A 19,999-nucleotide genomic window follows, 5' to 3' on the forward strand; every position below is an offset into this window, starting at 1 on the left:
AAAGTTTTCTATCAGATGATGCTCTGTTAACAGAGGTATTTGCAGATGGGTTGACTTTGGGGAAATAAAAGGCTTCTTTATCAGTATCTGTAAGGCAGTCCTGAATGGGTCATCAAGCAACAGGTGGTGGGAGCTTAGGTTCCCACTCATCATGTGACAGCACTGTCTCTTGTAAGAACAGTGACAACGCGTCTGCCTGCCCGACTGGGGTGAGAACCTTCTTGGAGTGATGCCTATCTGTGCAAGCATCTTTTAACAAGTAAGAGAACTTTCTGATCCCACAGAAGGGAAGAGAGAGGTGTCAAAATATTCCTCCACAGTTCTTTATTAAAAAGTTTCAATTTAAAAATAGCATTTTTTCTTGATTGTAAAATTAATACATGTTTATTATAAAGAAAGTCAGAACCTTTTGGCCAACTCAATATATACATATATATGTACACAGACACATAGAAACACACATCCATATACAATGCTTGTAAAAATGAAATGCTGTTTTTCATAGTGAGTTTTAAACTTGCTTTTTCACTTAACAATATATAGTCATCATCTAAATTGATTTATACAGATTTATTTTAATTATTTCATAGTATGAGTGTACTGTAACTTATCCTTTCACTGTTGAGGGGATCTTTGGTTGTTTGCATTGTTTTCTATTATAGACAACATAATAATCAATTTTCATTCACATATATCTTTCTGCAGATGGTCTTAAAATTAAATCATCAAATATTTCTTTATTCTAGGTAATGGAGGTACGTACCTGATCGGACAGACAGACATTGTCTGTCTCAGTAGGCTTAGAATAGAGGAGTGAAATTAGCCATTAAAAACAAGTAATTAGAAGTGAGATGGTTATTAAATGGGCAACTCAAAGTACCATAGAAATGTATAGTAAATAGATTTTCTTGGTTTTGATATGTCAGGTACAGCCTATCAGAGGACAAGTCATTTAAACTGACATCTGAAGGATGAATAAAAATGTTTGCAGATGAAATTGATCTGGGGCACTAGGTACTTGAGGGATGAAATTGATCCAGGGGCATTGGGTACTTAAGGCGGAGTCAACAGTATGTTAGGGGCCAGAGTCAGAGAAAGCATGACATGTTCATGACTGTAAGGAAGGTAAGGATGTAGGAAGTGAGCCAGAGAGAGGCACAAAATGATACCTGGAAGTGTGGCAAGGGGCTTGATTTTATGAAAGAAGTATTAAGGATGATCTGGAGGAATTTAGGCAAGCGAGTGACATGGTTACTCTGAATTTAAAGTTTTACTTATAACACTGATAGTACTCCATACTGTTTGAATTTTGAGCATGAACGAGAAGGATCACAGGAGAATCTCAATTTTCCAGCTCGAGGCGGATCCCTGAAAATGTGTGCCAGTTGCCATGTCCTTGGTAGAGAAGCTGCTTTGAGGAGGGAGGATGTTATAATTGAAGACATTTTGAGTTTGAGTTACATCCAGGTATCAAAATGGAGATGTCTGTAAGTAAGCATATAACTTTATAGCTCACAGGAAAGGACTTAGCTACAGACATAGCTTTGTGAGTCCTCAGCACCTAGATGGTAATCAAAATGGGAGAGCAGGTGATCAAAGACAATAGAAGAAGGGCCATGACAGAGTCCTGAGAAATTCCTGTAAATGAGTATGGTATTGGGGAGATGGTGGCAGAAGTAGGTATCAAAAACAATAAACCAGAGGGTACAAAGTCCCAGAATGCAAGAGAGAAAGATATTGCTCTAGAGGAGAAAGTGGTACATTGTATCAAATGTTGAGATAGGTTTGGTGTTGGAAGTAAGGAGTATGGCTGCAGAATCATGGAGACCACTCATGACCTCACTGAGAGCAGTCTGATGGAGTTGAGGGGATGGCTTGGGAGTAGAATAAGAAGGTAAGGAATGTGAAAAATGTGTGTGATACTTTCCTTAGGGTATAATTCAAGTAATGGAATTGATAGCCAATGGTACTTCGTATAAATTTGGACACATTTTTCCTACTTACCTTTTGGAAAGGTTTTATATATTTATGGTCTTTCCTATAGTTTTATGAGTGTTCATTTTCACATACTTTTGCCACCTGTTAAAAAATTATCTGCAATTTCATAAGCAAACAAGACAAACCTAAGTTATTTTTAATTTGTATTTGACTATTAATGTACTTGAACATTTCATTTTTTTTTTTACCATGTTTAGTCCTTCTTTTGTGAATGATATACTTTTTTCATTTTCTTGTTATGTACTTTGATTTAAAAAAATGATTTGGATGATCTGTATATGTCTTTATGATTGTAACCTATGTCTGTCATATATACTGCAGTATTTTATCCTGCTTATCCTATTTTTTTGTTCATAGAGAAATCTTTAACAGTTTTATGTATTAAATCTAGTTGTCCTTTTTATTATGGTTTCTGTCTTTGGTGTTTTTCTCAGAAAGGCCCTACCTCACCACCACGCTGCAAGTCTATACTTTTCTTCTAATTAATTAAATTTTCTTCTAATTAATTCATGGTTTGAATTTTTCAATATAACTTTTAATTCACATAAAATTCATTTTGATGTGACATTTAAGATGGGGACTCAACTTTATTTGCTTCCAGTAACTTGTTTATCTAAGTATGCTCCACACTAATTTGGATTTGGAATCAGAAGAATGAGTAAAGTAAGTGAAAAAGGAAGATTTGAAAGAGAAGAGCACTCCAGGTTAAAGTAACAGTATGTTCAAAGGGCCTGAGGTGGAAAGGGGCCTAGTGATGTCAAGTTTGTAATAGGGCTAGTATGATTAGAGCTCAGAACAGGGCAAGAGTAGTGTTATATGAGGCTGGAAAAATAAGTGTGGACCTTGTGTTTAGGGTCCTATTAAGTACCTATTAGGTTTTGTTTCAGGGCAACAGGAAGCCAAAACAATATTTGAAGTGACAGCATAATTTTTACGTTTTGAAGAAAACAAAGTACACTTTGTTTGAAATTGGGATAAAGACTGGCAGAGAGCAAGAGTATATTAAGAAAGCCATTGGGGGAGATTATATTAGTAGTTTAAATAATAGTTGATAGTAACTTAGATTCAAGTGTGAGCAAGGGAGACGAGAGAAATAGTACAATACAATTAAAGATATTTAGAAGGAAAATAAAATTTGATTTAGGGAGAACATCAGTCAGAGGTTGTTTGGAGAAATAAAACTACTCCAAGATATTGTGGATCAGTAAAGTGATTAATAGAGGGGACTGGGTATTTATTAACCAAGAGCTGGAGGAACCGAAGTGAGTGACAGTTATCATTAGATCTCGGGTTTCACTGTTGGCTTTCAGGAAGCCAGTTGGTCACAAGAACCATACGAAAGGACTGCCATGATCACATATGTCTCTTGTACCTGGGTGAATAATTCATAGGAAATTATCTGTAAGCCACTGTGAAGGGTCTGCCTGCTGATACTGAAGAAAAAGAAAAAGGCTTTCAATTCTTGGACTTTCGAAATTTCATGGTAATGCCTCTTATTGTGGCAGTCTAACCAAGAATTCACTGGCAGATACCCTGGTATCTAGGGTATCTAGGTTTCTACCCATTATTCTCCAGGGGAGAAATATAGAAGGGAAAAATTGGGGTTGGGTTACTAGCAGACAGTTAACACAAGAAGTGAAAGAGATAAAGGTATTAATGATGACACCCATATTTCCAGCACAGGTAACTGGATGTAGTGTCATTTGATAAATATGTACAGAGAACAGTATAATCATGTTTGAGGGTACTACGAGAAGAAGTGGGCTTCCCAGGAGGTGCTAGTGGTAAAGAAGCTTCCTGCTAATGTGGGAGACTTAAGAGACATGAGTTTGATCCTTGGATCAGGAAGATCCCATGGAAAAGGAAATGGCAACCCACTCCAGTATTCTGGCCTGGAGAATCCCATGGACAGAGGACTATGGCAGGCTACAGTCCACAGGGTCACAAAGAGCTGGACACAACTGAGGTGACTTAGCACACACCAGTAGAAGTAATATAAAAGTAAATATTTATGTGACACAAATATTTATGTTTCTAGCATTGTTCTAAGTGCTTTACATGCGTTAACTCATTTAATCTTCACAAAATTTCATGAAGTAGGTATTAATATTATTTTCATAGGGGAGAAAACTGGCATACCAAGAAGTTAAGAAACTTAATAACAAATGTTGGTGAGGATGTAGAGAAAAGAAAACCTTTGTGCACTGTTGGTAGTGTAAACTGGTGCAGCCACTATGGAAAACAGTATGGAGGCACTGCAAAAAATTAAAAACAGAGCTACTATATGGTCCAGAAATTCCACTTCTGGGTATTTATTCAAAGGAAACAAAAACACAAAATCAGAAAGATATATATACACCTCCATGTTCATTGCAGCCTTATAATATATATATATACACACACATATATATAGATGCATGTGTGCTAAGTCACTCAGTCATGTCCAACTCTTTGGACCCTTTGGATTGTAGCCCACCAGGCTCCTCCAGCCATGGGATTCTTCAGGCAAGAATACTAGAGTGGGTTGCCATGCCCTCCTCCAGGGGATCTTCCCAACCCAGGGATCAAACCTGCATCTCTTAAGTCTCCTGCATTGGCAGGAGGTTTCTTTACCACTAGCACCACCTAGGTGGAGAAGGCAATGGCACCCCACTCCAGTACTCTTGCCTGGAAAATCCCATGAACGGAGGAGCCTGGTAGGCTGCAGTCCATGGGGTCTCTAAGAGTCGGACACGACTGAGCGACTTCACTTTCACTTTTCACTTTCATGCATTGGAGAAGGCAATGGCAACCCACTCCGGTGTTCTTGCCTGGAGAATCCCAGGGACGGCGGAGCCTGGTGGGCTGCTGTCTATGGGGTGGCACAGAGTCAGACACGACTGAAGTGACTTAGGAGCAGCAGCAGCACTACCTAGGAAGCACCCCCCCCCCACATATATAGTGGACTATATATGTTTATATAATAATGGAATATGTATATATACATATATATTTAGTCATAAAAAAGGAGAACATCTTGCCATTTGTGACAACATGGGTTAATCTTGAGGGCTTATACTAGGTGAAATAAATTAGAAAATATTACATGATGTCACTTATATATGGAATCTAACAACAACAGCAAACAACCCCAAGCTCATGCATACAGAGAACAGACTGGTGGTTGCCAGAGGCGGGGAGTTGCAAGGGGTGGGAGAAAGGGGTAAAAGAGCTTATTATAAAGTACAACTTCCAGCAGTAAAATAAATGTCTTGGAGATGTAACATATAGCACACTGGCTATAGTTAACAATATTGTACATTTGCAAGTTGCTAAGAGAGTATACCTTAAAAATTTTCATCATAAGAATAAAATTTTTTGTTGCTATTTATAGTGATAATATTAATTATACTTTGGTCATTTCTCCATATATACAAATAATGAATTATTGTACACCTGGAACTAATGTTAGATATTAATTTAAGAAACTTGTCAAAGGACACAGTGCTAATAAATGGTGGAATTGAGATCTCATATCTGGCACTAGACACTGTTATTTTAACCCCTATAAACTGCTATGATAAAATTCATAAACTTGATTTCAAACATATTGATTTAGAGATGCCTTTGAGACATTTTAAAAGAAATGTAGGCAATTAAAAAAAAATGAGGAGTAGTTGTATGATTTGGAAGTGTAGAGGTGAGCTCTGGTTGGAGATTTTGAGTCTTCTGCTGTATCATACCTTGTGGTTGGGAATAAGGTTGCCCAGGTGGTAAGTACAGAGTTAGAGGAGAGGAATGCTTGGAACTGAGTTTAAAGAAATGCAAACATTTGAGAGCTGTGTAGGCAAGATGTAAGCTTTCTAAGGACCCAGAGGAGGAACACTTTAAGATATTGGAGTAAAATTAGTAAATTATGATAGTCTAGAAAAGAATTTTTAAAAAGAAGAGTGTGGTCAAAAATGTGTACATTGGTGACCTTATCCAGAGTTGATTTGCTCAAATGAGAGTGATAGAAGCCACTTTAGTGTGGGCTAGGAGTGAAGTAGGGAGCATAGAGACAGCAAGTATGGACTATTTTTGTGAGATGACAGATTCAGTTCTGGCTGCAGGAGAATTTTGTTCGAGGGGTGGTTTTTGTTTTTAATTGCTTGCTTTCAAGAGGGACAGACTTAAATCCTCCCATTTTATTTTATTTTTTAATAAGTTTAATCAGTTAGAGTTTATTTTACTTGTTGTTGTTGTTCAGTTGCTCAGTCTGATTCTTCACGTCCCCATGAACTATGGTACGCCAGGCTTGCCTGTCCTTCACCATTTCCCAGAGCTTACTCAAACCCTGTCCATTGAATTGGTGATGCCATCCAACCATCTCGTCTGTTGTTTCTTCTCCTCCTGCCTTCAATCTTTCCCAGTATCAGAATCTTTTCTAAGGAGTCAAATCTTCGAATCAGGTGGCCAAAGTATTGGAGCTTCAACTTCAGCATCAATCCTTCCAATGAATATTCAAGACTGATTTCCATTAGGATTGATTGGTTTGATCTCCTGGCAGTCCAAGGGACCCTCAAGAGTCTTCTCCAACACCATAGCTCAAAAACATCAGTTCTTCAGCACTCAGTCTTCTTTATGGTCCGACTCTCACATCCATACATGACTACTGGAAAAACCACAGCTTTAATTAAATGGACCTTTGTTGGCAAAGTAATGTCTCTGCTTTTTAATGTGTTGTCTAGGTTTGTCATAGCTTTTCTTCCAAGGAGCAAGTGCCTTTTAATTTCATGGCTGCAGTCACCTTCTGCAGTGATTTTGGAGCCCAAGAAAACAAATTCTGTCACTGTTTCCATTGTTTCCCCATCTACTTGTCATGAAGTGATGGGGCTGGATGCCATGATCTTAGGTTTTTGAATGCTGTTTTAAGTCAGCTTTTTCACTCTTCTCTTTCACTTTCATCAAGAGGCTTTTTAGTTCCTCTTCACTTTCTGCCATAAGGGTGGTGTCATCTGTGTATCTGAGGTTGTTGATATTTCTCCCAGAAATCTTGATTCCAGCTTGTGCTTCATCCAGCCTGGCATTTCATATGATGTACTCTGCATATAAGTTAAATAAGCAGGGTGACAATATACAGCCTTGATGTACTCCCTTCCCAATTTGGAACCAGTTGGTTGTTCCATGTCTGGTTCTAATGGTTGCTTCCTGACCTGCATACAGGTTTCTCAGGAGGCAGGTAAGGTGGTCTGTAAGAAAAGGAAATTTCCAGCAGAAATGACCTTTAACAACATAGGAATAAGTTCCCTTGAGTAATTGAAAAATTCACAAAGTTTTGCATTTCCAGGAAGAGTTGATGCAATAATCCAGGATGTCAAAAGGAGCTGGGGTTGCTCCATCTCTAGGCTCTGTGTCTGCCTCATTTTCCACCTTGCTCCTGATCTAAGATATCTGTTTCTATTCAGTCTACATGCAGGACTTCTCTTTCTTCCCTCAAATATGGAACAAAGTCTTTTAAAAAATGTTTTATTTTATATTGGAGTCTAGTTGATTAACAATGTTGTGTTAGTTTCAGGTGTACATCTAAGTGATTCAGTTATACACACACATATATTCCTTTTTATATTCATTTCCATTATGGTTTATCACAGGATATTAAACATAGTTCCCTGTGCTATACAGGAGGTCCTTGTTGGTTATCTGTTTTAAATCTAGTAGCGTGTACATAGATAAATTCCCAGTTTATCCCTCCTCCCACCTTTCCCCTTTGGTAACCACAAGTTTTTTTTTTTTCCGAGTCTTTGAGTCTATTTCTGTTTTGTAAATAAGTTCATTTGTCTTTTCTTAGATGCCACATATAAGTCATATCATGATATTTGTCTTTTTCTGCCTGACTTTGCTTAGTATGATGATCTCTGGGTTCATCCATGTTGCTACAAATGGCATTAGTTCTTTTTAATGGCTGTGCAACATTCCATTATATATATATATATATGTATGTATGTATGACATCTTCTTTATCCATTCATCTGTCGATGGACATATAGGTTGCTTGCAAGTCTTGGCTATTGTAATTAGTGCTGCAATGAACATTGTGTTGTGTGTATTGTTTTGAATTATGGTCTTCCCAGGAGTGGGATTGCTGCATTATATGGTAGTTCTATGTTTAGTTTTTCAAGGAATCTCCATATTGTTCCCCATGATGGTTGTACCAATTTACATTCCCTTTCTCCAACCTCTCCAACATTTGTTTGTAGACTTTTTGATGATGGTCTGAATGGTGTACAGTTTTGATTTGCATTTTTCTAATAATTAGCAATGTTGGGCATCTTTTCATGTACCTGTTAGTCATCTGTATATCTTTTTTGGAGAAGTGTCTATTTAGATCTGCCCATTTTTTGATTGGGTTGTTTGTTTTTTGATAATTGAGCACATGAGTTGCTAGTAAATTTTGGAGCTTCATCCCTTGTCAGTCACATCATTTGAAACATTTTCTTCCATTTTGTGTGTTGTCATTTCATTTTGTTTATGGTTTCCTTTGTTGTGCAAAAGCTTTTGAGTTTAATAAGGTCCCATTTATTTTTGTTTTTAATTCCATTACTCTAGGAGATAGATCAAAAAAGATACTGCTGCAATTTATATCAAAGAGTGTTCTGCCTATTTTCTCCCTTAAGTTTTAAAGTATCAGGTATTATATTTAGGTCTTTAATCCATTTTGAGTACATTTTTGTATGTGGTGTTAAAGAATGTTCTATTTTCACTCTTTTACTTGTAGATGTCTAGTTTTTTCAGCACCGTTTACTGAAAAGACTCTTTTCTCCATTGTATAGTCTTGTCTCCTTGGTTGTAGATTGATTGACCATAGATACATGTGTTTGTCTCTGGGCTTTCTGTCCTGTTCTATTGATCTATGTGTCTGTTATTGTGCCAGTACCATACTGTTTTGATGAAGAATCCACTTGCAATGCATGAGACGGAATTCTCATTAGGCTCAGGGACTGACCAGCTTCTCGAACAAAGAATGTGCTGCTACCGGTCTGGGGGAGGTGGTTGTGATGTTGAGTGGATTGTGGAGTAAGACAAAACTGAATTTGAATCCTGATTTCATTAGGTACTGTAACTTACTCCTTTGAGTCTGAATTTTCAAATCACCAAAATAGGATTTGCAAGGCCAATTGTATGCAGGTACTGTCAGGATGAAACCAGATAAAAAGTATGACTTATTGATTACAGTGCCTAGAATTTAGCATGTGCTCAGTAAGTCTGAATTCTTCCTCTATGAGGAGACCCATCCAGGGAAATTGCAGTATTGAGGGGAAGACTTGTAAGCTCCCTCTATCCCCAGATATTGGAGGACAAATAGTTTGCTAAATTATAATTTTGTGCAAAAAGACAAGCAAATGAATAGTTTGCCAGAGGTGGCAAGATGCCTTACTTCCTAAATTTTTTTATAATATGGAAATTTAATTCCATTCTGTGGTGATTACAATTCAGTCTGTGGAGATAATTGCACCTAATTGTGATCTTGTTATGAATAACTTTGTAGAGAGAAATGCAGCTAAACAATGAGGTTGATTACCTGAGGTTTACAGCATTCAGAGAAGTGACAAAAATAGGCCAGAGTCCTTGGCTGAATATTGATTACTAAATGAAAGCCAGGATTTTCTTTGAGATTCAAGAAGTATATATTTTTCCTCAGCTCTAATGAGGCCTGTACAACGTAGTGACAATCATAACCATGTAAGGGTGGAAGATAGTGTTTTTACTAGAGAATACTGTTAAGTACAATTTATTGAGTATCCATCATGTGCCCCATGCTTTCTAAGCACTGACTAATCTTTACAAACACTCTTGGGGGTGGGAAATTGATCCCCAATTCCAGATGAGGTGGCTGAGGTTGGACAGTTGAAATTACCAAAGGCTGTCATTTGATCAATGTTTCTTTAAAGTCCAAGTCTACCCATTATATCACCCTGCCTCTAGGCAAAACTCTGGGAGCATAGGTGTTATGTTTCTGGATTTTTATAAAAGAAAAACAGCAAAATTTCTTAGACTGCATTAGTCAAGAATTTTCCAGAGAAACAGAACCAATAGGATGTGCATATGTATGGAAAAAGATTTATTATAAGGAGTTGGCTTATGCAGTTATGAAGGTTGGCAAATCTGCTGAGTGGGCTGGCAAGCTGGACTTCACTTTTCCACTGGTGCAATTCCAGTCTGCTGGAGGATTCCCTCTTGCTCAGGGATACTGGTATTTTTGTTTTATTCAGTTTTTCAACTGATTGGATGAGGCCTACCTGCGTTATAGAGGGCCACCTGCTACTCACACTTAACTGATTTAAATGATTAAAAAAGAGCTTCTCCACCTTGATGAATAAAATTAACCCTCCAGAGACTTAGATGAGTCTATTTTTTAAAAACTCATTTATCCAGGAGATAGAATTTACCAGGCACTGATGTAATTTCCTACCTTGATAGTTAGCAGAGCCCATTTAGTGGGCTCATGGAAGATTACAATAGGTTAGATGATGCTGCAACACCTTAAGAGTGAGCTATGGTTCAAAGATTCATAGAAAATAAAATTCTAATTGCAAAAATTCAGTCTCTGAGATTTAGTCTTCAAAACTTCCACTCTAGGGAATACCAACAATCCTTCCTCTTAGACTAACTTTGTGATCATCCTCTCTATCATCATCAGTAGTGATGATAACAGTTAACATTTACTGACTGGAGCTTGTGTGGTTGGCACTGGTTTTGAGCACTTTTTGTGTGTTACCTCATTTATGTCAGCACTAGGAGGGAGGTGAGGTACTATTTATTCTTTTACATCTTTTTTTTTAACATGCATGGAAAGAGTCTCCCAGAAGTTTGTAAACTGGCTATGGTAATACAGCTAGTAGAGTGTGGATTCAGGATTCAAAAAGGCAGGTTGCTATGCATAAAGATGACTTGGGGTCATCTTTGGGGTCACCTAAAGCATATCTGCCTGAAAATCTTTCATTATTCGTCATAGCATCTGAAATTGTTACTTTTAGAAGAATCAAACCTTTGGAAAAATCAAACAGCCAACATTCAGTACTAATTGTGGATCTGGTGCCCATGTAGGGCTTCCCTGGTAGCTCAGCTGGTAACGAGTCCACCTGCAATGCTGGAGACCCTGGTTCGATTCCTGGGTAGGGAAGTTCACCTGAAAAAAGGGATAGGCTACCCACTCCAGTATTCTTGGGCTCCCATGTAGGTGTAGAGGATAGAAAGATTAGTAAAGAGGACTCCCTACTTGAAAGAGCTTGTAGTTGTTGGGGAGGGGATATCTCCCCTCTACCTGTCTACAGTTTTTGTGGCTGGACTAATAATAAAATTGACAAAAGACAGATACCAAATTAATGAACCATTTCAATTCTCTCTGGAGTCTTGAGTGGGTCAGAGCAAAGAATTTGGATAATTTGGTGGACTCTTAGGCAAATGCATCTAGCAAGATACTTACTAGGACTTGTTGAGTAAAATAAATCATAATAATAATAGATATGATTTGGTGAGAGCTCACTAGACCCCTGAGGTAGGCCATGAGACATCAAGCATGTTAATTGCATCTGTTTCTCATATTCTAGTAAAATGTAAGCTTCATGAAGATGGGGGCCTTCTGCCTTGTCATTGCTGAGTCTCCAGCCTCTGGTAGAGAGCCAGAAACTTGGAGGGTGCTCAATAGGTGTTTACAAAATAAGTGGATGGATGTGACAGTTCACTTATGGTCATTCTTTGCTCTGTCAAAGTGTGATAGTCAGAACTGGGTGATTTTTCGTTTTTTACCCAAGTAGAAAGAATGTAGCCTTTGTAGTCAGTAGGACTTGAATATTATCACCATTTTTCCATTTATATTACATGTGACCAAAATTACTTTTAAGCCCAATTTCCTTGTCTAATTCTGCTAAGATGGCAGTGGCAGCAGTTCATAGTCTTATAATTTTCCCTAATCACACCCTCTCCACCCATAAACAAAGAGCATCTAGCTAGCAAAATAAGTAGACCATGAAACCCATGAGGGGCATTTACAATGAAATTATGACAAGGTGTCCTCAAAACCCCAAAGACAAACAGCAGGAATAACCATCAGCCACCACAAAACCTGTGTGACATTAGTAATTGTGTGGGATGAAGAAGGAAGCATAGGCGTGTCTGATGGATATAGGAACAGGAGAATCCCAAAACAGACAACAAGGATTCACTGAAAAACACTGTGGGCTAATTTGAAAGCAGTTACTGAAACTGGGAGGGGTTTTGTCCAATCTAACAGCAGGTGAATGTAAAGGTTCGCATGACTGTACATATTTCCTTGCTAGAACTTTCTCTCCATCCCCCCATACTCTACCTATACCACTAATATTAATTGTTCAGCTTTAGGCTTAGATATCACTTTGGCTGATGTGTGATTTTCTTACCGCTCCCATAACAAAAGCCCTCAAACTGATTGGCTAAAAACAAAGCAATGTTTTAATCTTTAGGTTCTGTAGTTTAAAAGTGCAACACAGGTTTCACTAGGTTAAAAATCCAGGTGTCCGTGGGGCTTCCTTTCTGGAGGCTCAGGAGATCGGTGTCCTTTCCTTTCCAGCTCCTATAGGTGACCCACTTCCTTGGTTCATGATCCTTTCCCTCCATGTCCAAAGTCAATGTCAGGGAGATTCAGTTTTCTTGACATCGCATCACTTCAACTTCCTCTTCTGTAGTCAAATCCCCATTTACCTCCCTCTTATACTTTTAAGGACCCTTGAGATTATATTGGAGCTACCTGGATAATCTACAATAACCTCTCCATTTCAAGATCCCTCAATAATCACAGCTAAGTCCTTTTTGCCATATATGGTAATAGATTACAGGGTTCCAAAGATTAGGACATGGATATCCTGGGAGGAGGAGCAGTAGTTAGGGGGTACATTATTCTGCTACCACACCTGAGAAGTGTTTCCTGCCCCAAGATGGCATTGGGTACCCCTCTGCTGAGAGCCTGTGGATGCTGGCCTGCTTCCCTGTTGGCTTGTCTGGGGGTGTCACAAGACAGACAAGATAAGATGGAGTCTTCCTTAAAAGCAAATATGTATCTTTGCCACTGAGTTCCCATAATCCAGCACACTGCTGTTCAACATAAATATAATATGATCCACATATGTTATCTTAAATATTTTAGTGGCCACACACACAAAACCTGGAACAATACATTTAAAGACTACATTTTATCTAACCCAATATGTCCAAAATGTTATCTTTTCAACAGGTAATCAATATAAGGTTACTAATGAGATATTTTACATTCACTTATTTGGACTACATCTTTGAATCCCAGTCTGTATTTTTGTACATACAGCCTATTTCATTCGGGCCAGCCACCATTCAGATGCTCAGTGGCCACCGTATGGGACAGCTCAGCTCAGCACCGTCCCTGGTGTTCAGGAGCATTCCAGGTGCATTTGTGTAATAATTGGGGATGGGGACTGATGTGCAGCCAACAGGAGGGCTGAATCTTAGAAGTGAGTGCCAGCCTCATGGTGCTACTGTGTTCATGGCTTAAGTTTATTAGATTTTACATAAAAAACAGAAACAAAATCAAGCGCCTTGTGAGCATAGGTCTTTCGGTTTCTAATTTGACAGTGTGCACACTCAGATCAGTTTCCTGGGGTGATGGAGCAACCACTGCAGTAAACATTTACTCAGAGTCCTCTTCCAAGGCTCCCAGGAGCAGGAGGTAATTAGCTCTGGAGGCGAAAAATGTATTTTCTCTGCATTTCCAAAGGTTTGCCTTACTTTCATGTATACCTCCTTCACAAACTGTCCTCAAACTGTATGTTGAAAGCTGACCCTGCTAACTCTGGCTCCCCAAATCTCTTTGAAGTCACAGAACCGCCTGAAAACAAAGCATTTTCACAGTCCTGGGACAGAAAAACAAACACACATTCCTCCTGAAGGGAGATCCCAGCCTCTGAACTTCAGAACTCCGTCTGCCAGGGGAGGCTGGCTGGTGTTCAGGGCTCCGTCTCCACCAGAATCCCCTCTATCCTCTGCTTTACTCTTTCAAAGAGCCGGATCCCCATAATGCACACTCGTATTTCCTCACTGCCAGCACAAGGCAGAATTCTCTGAATTGAGCTGCGTGTAGAGCCTTGTGATCTAGCAAGATATTAAACTATAATCAGAAGCAAATTGTTGCTCCCCCTCCCAACAGATGGACTATAAACAGAGATAATCACACAACCACAGCATTCTGCCTGGTTCTTTTCTGCTTTGTACATTCAACAAGGCAAAGAACCAGCCACATATTAGGTCGCTAAATGGTGTTGCATGCATGCATGCCATGGACTTTCCTCTCTTGCCCCCAGCTTTGCAGAGGGAACGGGAAGAGAGATCTATTATTTCTGGGGATCATGCCATCCTTAGAACACATGTGTAGCCAATTCTCATGAAAGAGTACCACATTTCAATATGATCCATTCACTATCAAAGAGACGAGAAAGGGACACACTCCCAAAGATGTTAGGGTATAGGCTTTCACACTGTCTAAAATCAAGACAAATCTCAAGGTCAACCAGACACTGCCTAGAACCTGAGGATCACTTTGAGTTCTATGGAGCAGGACTGGTAGGTTTTCTGGTTGCTGCTAAAACTACCCAGCTACAGGGAAGACCCTATGATTGGAGTGAACATGAAGACAAAAATCAAGTTGTGGAGGCTCTCTCTGCATCCATACTGTGTAATAGGTATCTGTCTGTTAAAGTTATAAATTGCAACTTAGTTTATTTGTTTCTAGTTCCCCTGCATGGTTCAATTTCTCCAGGCATCTTTTAACTCAGTATGCCTAAAAAAAGAAGACCACCTTATTTATTGGGAACATAAAAGGAAAAGGAAAGATAGAAATGGCAACATTGTCTACACCTCTTCATTCTGCTACTCCTGGGCTTGAGGCAGAAGGGTCTCACAGATTTGAGCACAATTTCTCTTGCGAATGATATAGGGTGTGTGTGTGCTCAGTCATGTCCGACTCTGTGTGACCCCATGGACGGTAGCCCACCAGACTCCTCTCTCCATGGGATTTTCCAGGCAAGAATGCTGGAATGGGTTGCCATTTCCTCCTTCAGGGCATCTTCCTGTCTCAGGGATAGAACCCTTGACTCCTGTGTCTCCTGCATTGACAGGCGGATTTTTTTTACTACTGAGCCACTTGGGAGCCCAAATGACACAGACTGCAGCAGTCGTATGGGCAAGTGTTCATGTTTCCAATCATAGGAGAGGAGGTTGATCCTAGGACATAACTTTAATAGGGAGCCAAATAAGACAACTGGAGAATCCACAGCACCCCACCTTCTGTAGCTTCAGCCTCTCACTGCCGCACTGTTCCAAGGTTGCCACATCAGGGGAGAGACGGGGGTATGTTTATATGTGCACGTAGGGACTTGATTTTTCACTAGCATATTCCCTCTTAAGACCCAGATAGAGTGTCCGATTTTCACTCATGGTGTCTTTGGGCCACTTTATGAACTTTGAACAGACCTATGTTTTTCCTTGCCTTCCTGTCTAGCGAGAGTGGGGAATCATTATACAGAAAAATCGGCATGCGTAGTTTCAAACGCGTCTTCTTTAAATGCTAATTCTCCACATTTGATAATTAAAAATAAAAACTTGGACACAGATGCACTCTAACATGGAAAAATAAAATTGTTAGCCAGTTTTTTAAGGCCAGATGGTGGGCAGTGAAGAATAAAATCAAGTTGAGGAATTGGTTGTGGCTAGGATATAGTAGATGTTGCAAAGTATTCATGAGTAATCTATTTTAGGGAAATGCAGGACCAAGTGGTGTGGGTTAGTTCAGAGTCTAAACTTTTTATGCAGCCATAGGAAAGAACAGGCCAGAAACGGATTTCGTTTAAGTCAAATGAAAGAATTACTGGAAAGCAGATTTGGGGCACGAGGAAGTCATAAAATTTTCTTGGAAGGTGAGCAGGGACAGATAAACCAACAGATCTACCAACAAAGAAGGTAGAACCACTGAGTTAGTTTTTCTATTTCCTGTTTTGGCTGTACATGTCATTGCTGAGTGTAAGCAAATAAGTTTTGCAGCTGTGTGCTTCTGACCATAAAGGAAGGCTACTAGTAAATTAAACCTTGTTTTTTTTTTTTTTTTGGCTACTGGAAGCTGACATTTTATTTGTCCATTTTTTTCCCATTATAATCATAAAATCATAAAATAATAGCAATCATAATAGATGACTGGAGTTCCATCTATTTGAAAGCTATAAAATTTTGGTAGGCAATTAAATGTTTGAATTGATGATTCTGAGACTGACATTTCATATGTTTTCTCTAAAGTTGGAGGCTTCAATAACATTCAGATGGCCAAATATATTTGGTTCATCTATTCAATGGTGTTTATCCTGGGCTTGTTTTACTAAGTGCTTGGCTATGGTATTAGGCTATTATTAATATGATTACCATATTGAACTTAGGTCAAGTATATGGCTCAGAAATTGAGAGCATTTCTCTTTTACCATGCCCTAAATGAGTTAAAAATGGAAAATGGTAAATGCTATAATGAGGTGAATTGGCATGAGAAATGGGGCTAGAAGATTCTGGCTATGTTTCTTGGTCACTTAGTCCCCTTTGGGACTGGGCACCAGCAGCTCTTAAGCAAATAATTTTGTATTTATATTTTTTTAGTGGTAATACTTGTTTTTCCAGAAAATGAACTTTAGATGCTCAAAATTCGATTACTTGTAATTCTGATCTGAGTATCATACATCTACTTACCTCTTTTTATTTTCCTTCCTTTCACTAATCATCCCTGGCCCCAAATTTCATTTCTCCTTATCACAGGCACCCGTTCTTTTTCTTTTCTGTTTTAGTCAGTCAATTCAGTCTTATTAGTTTTCAGTTCGGTTCAATCATTCACTTATGTCCAGCTCTTTGCTACCCCATGCACTGCCGCATGCCAGGCTTCCCTGTCCTTTACCATCTCCCGGACCTTGCTCAAACTCATGTCCATTGGGTTGGTGATGCCATCCAGCCATCTCATCCTCTGTCACCCCCTTCTCCTCCTGCCTTCAATCTTTCTCAGCATCAGGGTCTTTTCCAATAAATTGGCTGTTTGCATCAGTTAGCCAAAGTATTGGAGCTTCATCTTCAGTATCAGTACTTCTAATGAATCTTCAGGGTTGAGTTCCTTTAGGATTGACTGGTTTCCTTGCCATCTGAGGGGCTCTCAAGAGTCTTCTCCAACACCACAGTTCAAAAGCATCAGTTCTTTAGTGCTCAGTCTTGTTTATGATCCAACTCTCACATTGATACATGGCTACTGGAAAAACCATAGCTTTGACTAGACGGACCTTTGTTGGCAAAGTAATGTCTCTGCTTTTTAATATGCTGTCTAGGTTTGTCATAGCTTTTCTTCCAAGGAGCAAGCGTCTTTTAGTTTCATGGCTGCAGTCACCATCTGCAGTGATTTTGGAGCCCCCAGAAAGAAAATCTGTCATATGCTTATCTTTATTCCCCATCTACTTGTCATGAAGTGATGGGACTGGATTCCATGATCTTAGTTTTTTCAATGTTGAGCTTTAAGCCAACTTTTTCACTCTACTCTTTCACTTTCATCAAGAGACTCTAGTTCCTCTTCACTTTCTGCCATAAGGGTGGTGTCATCTGCATATCTGAAGCTATTGATATTTCTCCTGACAATCTTGATTCCAGCATAATGTATAGTACAGTGATTATAGTTAATAATACTGTATTGAATATTTATAAGTTTCTAGAAGGATAATTCTTTATTTATTTATTTTTATTAGTTGGAGGCTAATTACTTCACAACATTTCAGTGGGTTTTGTCATACATTGATATGAATCAGCCATAGATTTACACTTATTCCCCATCCTGATCCCCCCTCCCACCTCCCTCTCCACCCGATTCCTCTGGGTCTTCCCAGTGCACCAGGCCCGAGCACTTGTCTCATGCATCCCACGTGGGCTGGTGATCTGTTTCACCATAGATAGTATACATGCTGTTCTTTTGAAACATCCCACCCTCACCTTCTCCCACAGAGTTCAAAAGTCTGTTCTGTATTTCTGTGTCTCTTTTTCTGTTTTGCATATAGGGTTATCGTTACCGTCTTTCTAAATTCCATATATATGTGTTAGTATGCTGTAATGTTCTTTATCTTTCTGGCTTACTTCACTCTGTATAAGGGGCTCCAGTTTCATCCATCTCATTAGGACTGATTCAAATGAATTCTTTTTAATGGCTGAGTAATATTCCATGGTGTATATGTACCACAGCTTCCTTATCCATTCATCTGCTGATGGGCATCTAGGTTGCTTCCATGTCCTGGCTATTATAAACAGTGCTGCGATGAACATTGGGGTGCACGTGTCTCTTTCAGATCTGGTTTCCTCAGTGTGTATGCCCAGAAGTGGGATTGCTGGGTCATATGGCAGTTCTATTTCCAGTTTTTTAAGAAATCTCCACACTGTTTTCCATAGTGGCTGTACTAGTTTGCATTCCCACCAACAGTGTAAGAGGGTTCCCTTTTCTCCACACCCTCTCCAGCATTTATTGCTTGTAGACTTTTGGATAGCAGCCATCCTGACTGGTGTGTAATGGTACCTCATTGTGGTTTTGATTTGCATTTCTCTAATAATGAGTGATGTTGAGCACCTTTTCATGTGTTTGTTAGCCATCTGTATGTCTTCTTTGGAGAAATGTCTGTTTAGTTCTTTGGCCCATTTTTTGATTGGGTCATTTATTTTTCTGGAATTGAGCTGCAGGAGTTGCTTGTATATTTTTGAGATTAATCCTTTGTCTGTTTCTTCATTTGCTATTATTTTCTCCCAATCTGAGGGCTGTCTTTTTACCTTACTTATAGTTTCCTTTGTAGTGCAAAAGCTTTTAAGTTTCATTAGGTCCCATTTGTTTAGTTTTGCTTTTATTTCCAATATTCTGGGAGGTGGGTCATAGAGGATCTTGCTGTGATTTATGTCGGAGAGTGTTTTGCCTATGTTCTCCTCTAGGAGTTTTATAGTTTCTGGTCTTACATTTAGATCTTTAATCCATTTTGAGTTTATTTTTGTGTAAGGTGTTAGAAAGTGTTCTAGTTTCATTCTTTTACAAGTGGTTGACCAGTTTTCCCAGCACCACTTGTTAAAGAGGTTGTCTTTTTTCCATTGTACATCCTTGCCTCCTTTGTCAAAGATAAGGTGTCTATAGGTTCGTGGATTTATCTCTGGGCTTTCTATTCTGTTCCATTGATCTATATTTCTGTCTTTGTGCCAGTACCATACTGTCTTGATGACTGTGGCTTTGTAGTAGAGTCTGAAGTCAGGCAGGTTGATTCCTCCAGACCAAAGAATTTCACAATTTGTATGGAAATACAAAAAACCTCTAATAGCCAAAGTAATCTAGAAGGACAATTCTTAAAAATTCCTATCATGAGAATAAGAAAAGTTCTGTAATTATGTGCTGTGAGAGGTGTTAACTGAACTTACTATAGTGATCATTTCTCAATATATATTAATATAAATATTGAATCATTATGTCATACACCTGAAACTAATATAACATGTCAATTATATCACAACAAAAATAATCTAAACAAGTAAAACAAAAATAAAGAGTCAAAACCATATATTCAGAAACAAGAAAGATTGAAAATTAAGGAACTAAGCATTCAATTCAAGAAGTCTGCCAAAAAGCAATAAAATAATCCTCCAAGAAAGCAAGAGATGTAGAAAAGCATTGGATGAAACTCATAGAAATGTTGAAAGGATTGAAGCTGACTCCAACTGGGTCTTAAGGCACATTTAGCCAAATTGAATTGTGAGGGTACATGTTCTAGCAAGCAACTCTTTTGTTTAATGATAATATCTATGGAGGTTTTTCCCATGATTGATGAGATATTGAACTTCATGATTACATCTGCCAGGCCAGTCCACTGAAGCTTATTCCCCAGGAGATCTTCAGGTTAAATTTTAAACTTAGGCACCATGCTGAGCTGAGAGCCTGGAAATCTTGCTT

General features: G+C 38.8%; 1 long non-coding RNA gene across 1 annotated transcript in view; it reads left to right on the forward strand.

Annotated features, from left to right (window-relative positions):
* Nucleotides 1-19,999, forward strand: part of LOC122708986 — a 255,778-nt gene that overhangs the window by 121,951 nt on the left and 113,828 nt on the right. The gene's annotated exons all lie outside the window — the stretch shown is intronic.

The sequence above is a fragment of the Cervus elaphus genome, chromosome 15 (assembly GCF_910594005.1).
Source record: "Cervus elaphus chromosome 15, mCerEla1.1, whole genome shotgun sequence".
In the NCBI taxonomy this organism is placed as follows: domain Eukaryota; kingdom Metazoa; phylum Chordata; class Mammalia; order Artiodactyla; family Cervidae; genus Cervus; species Cervus elaphus.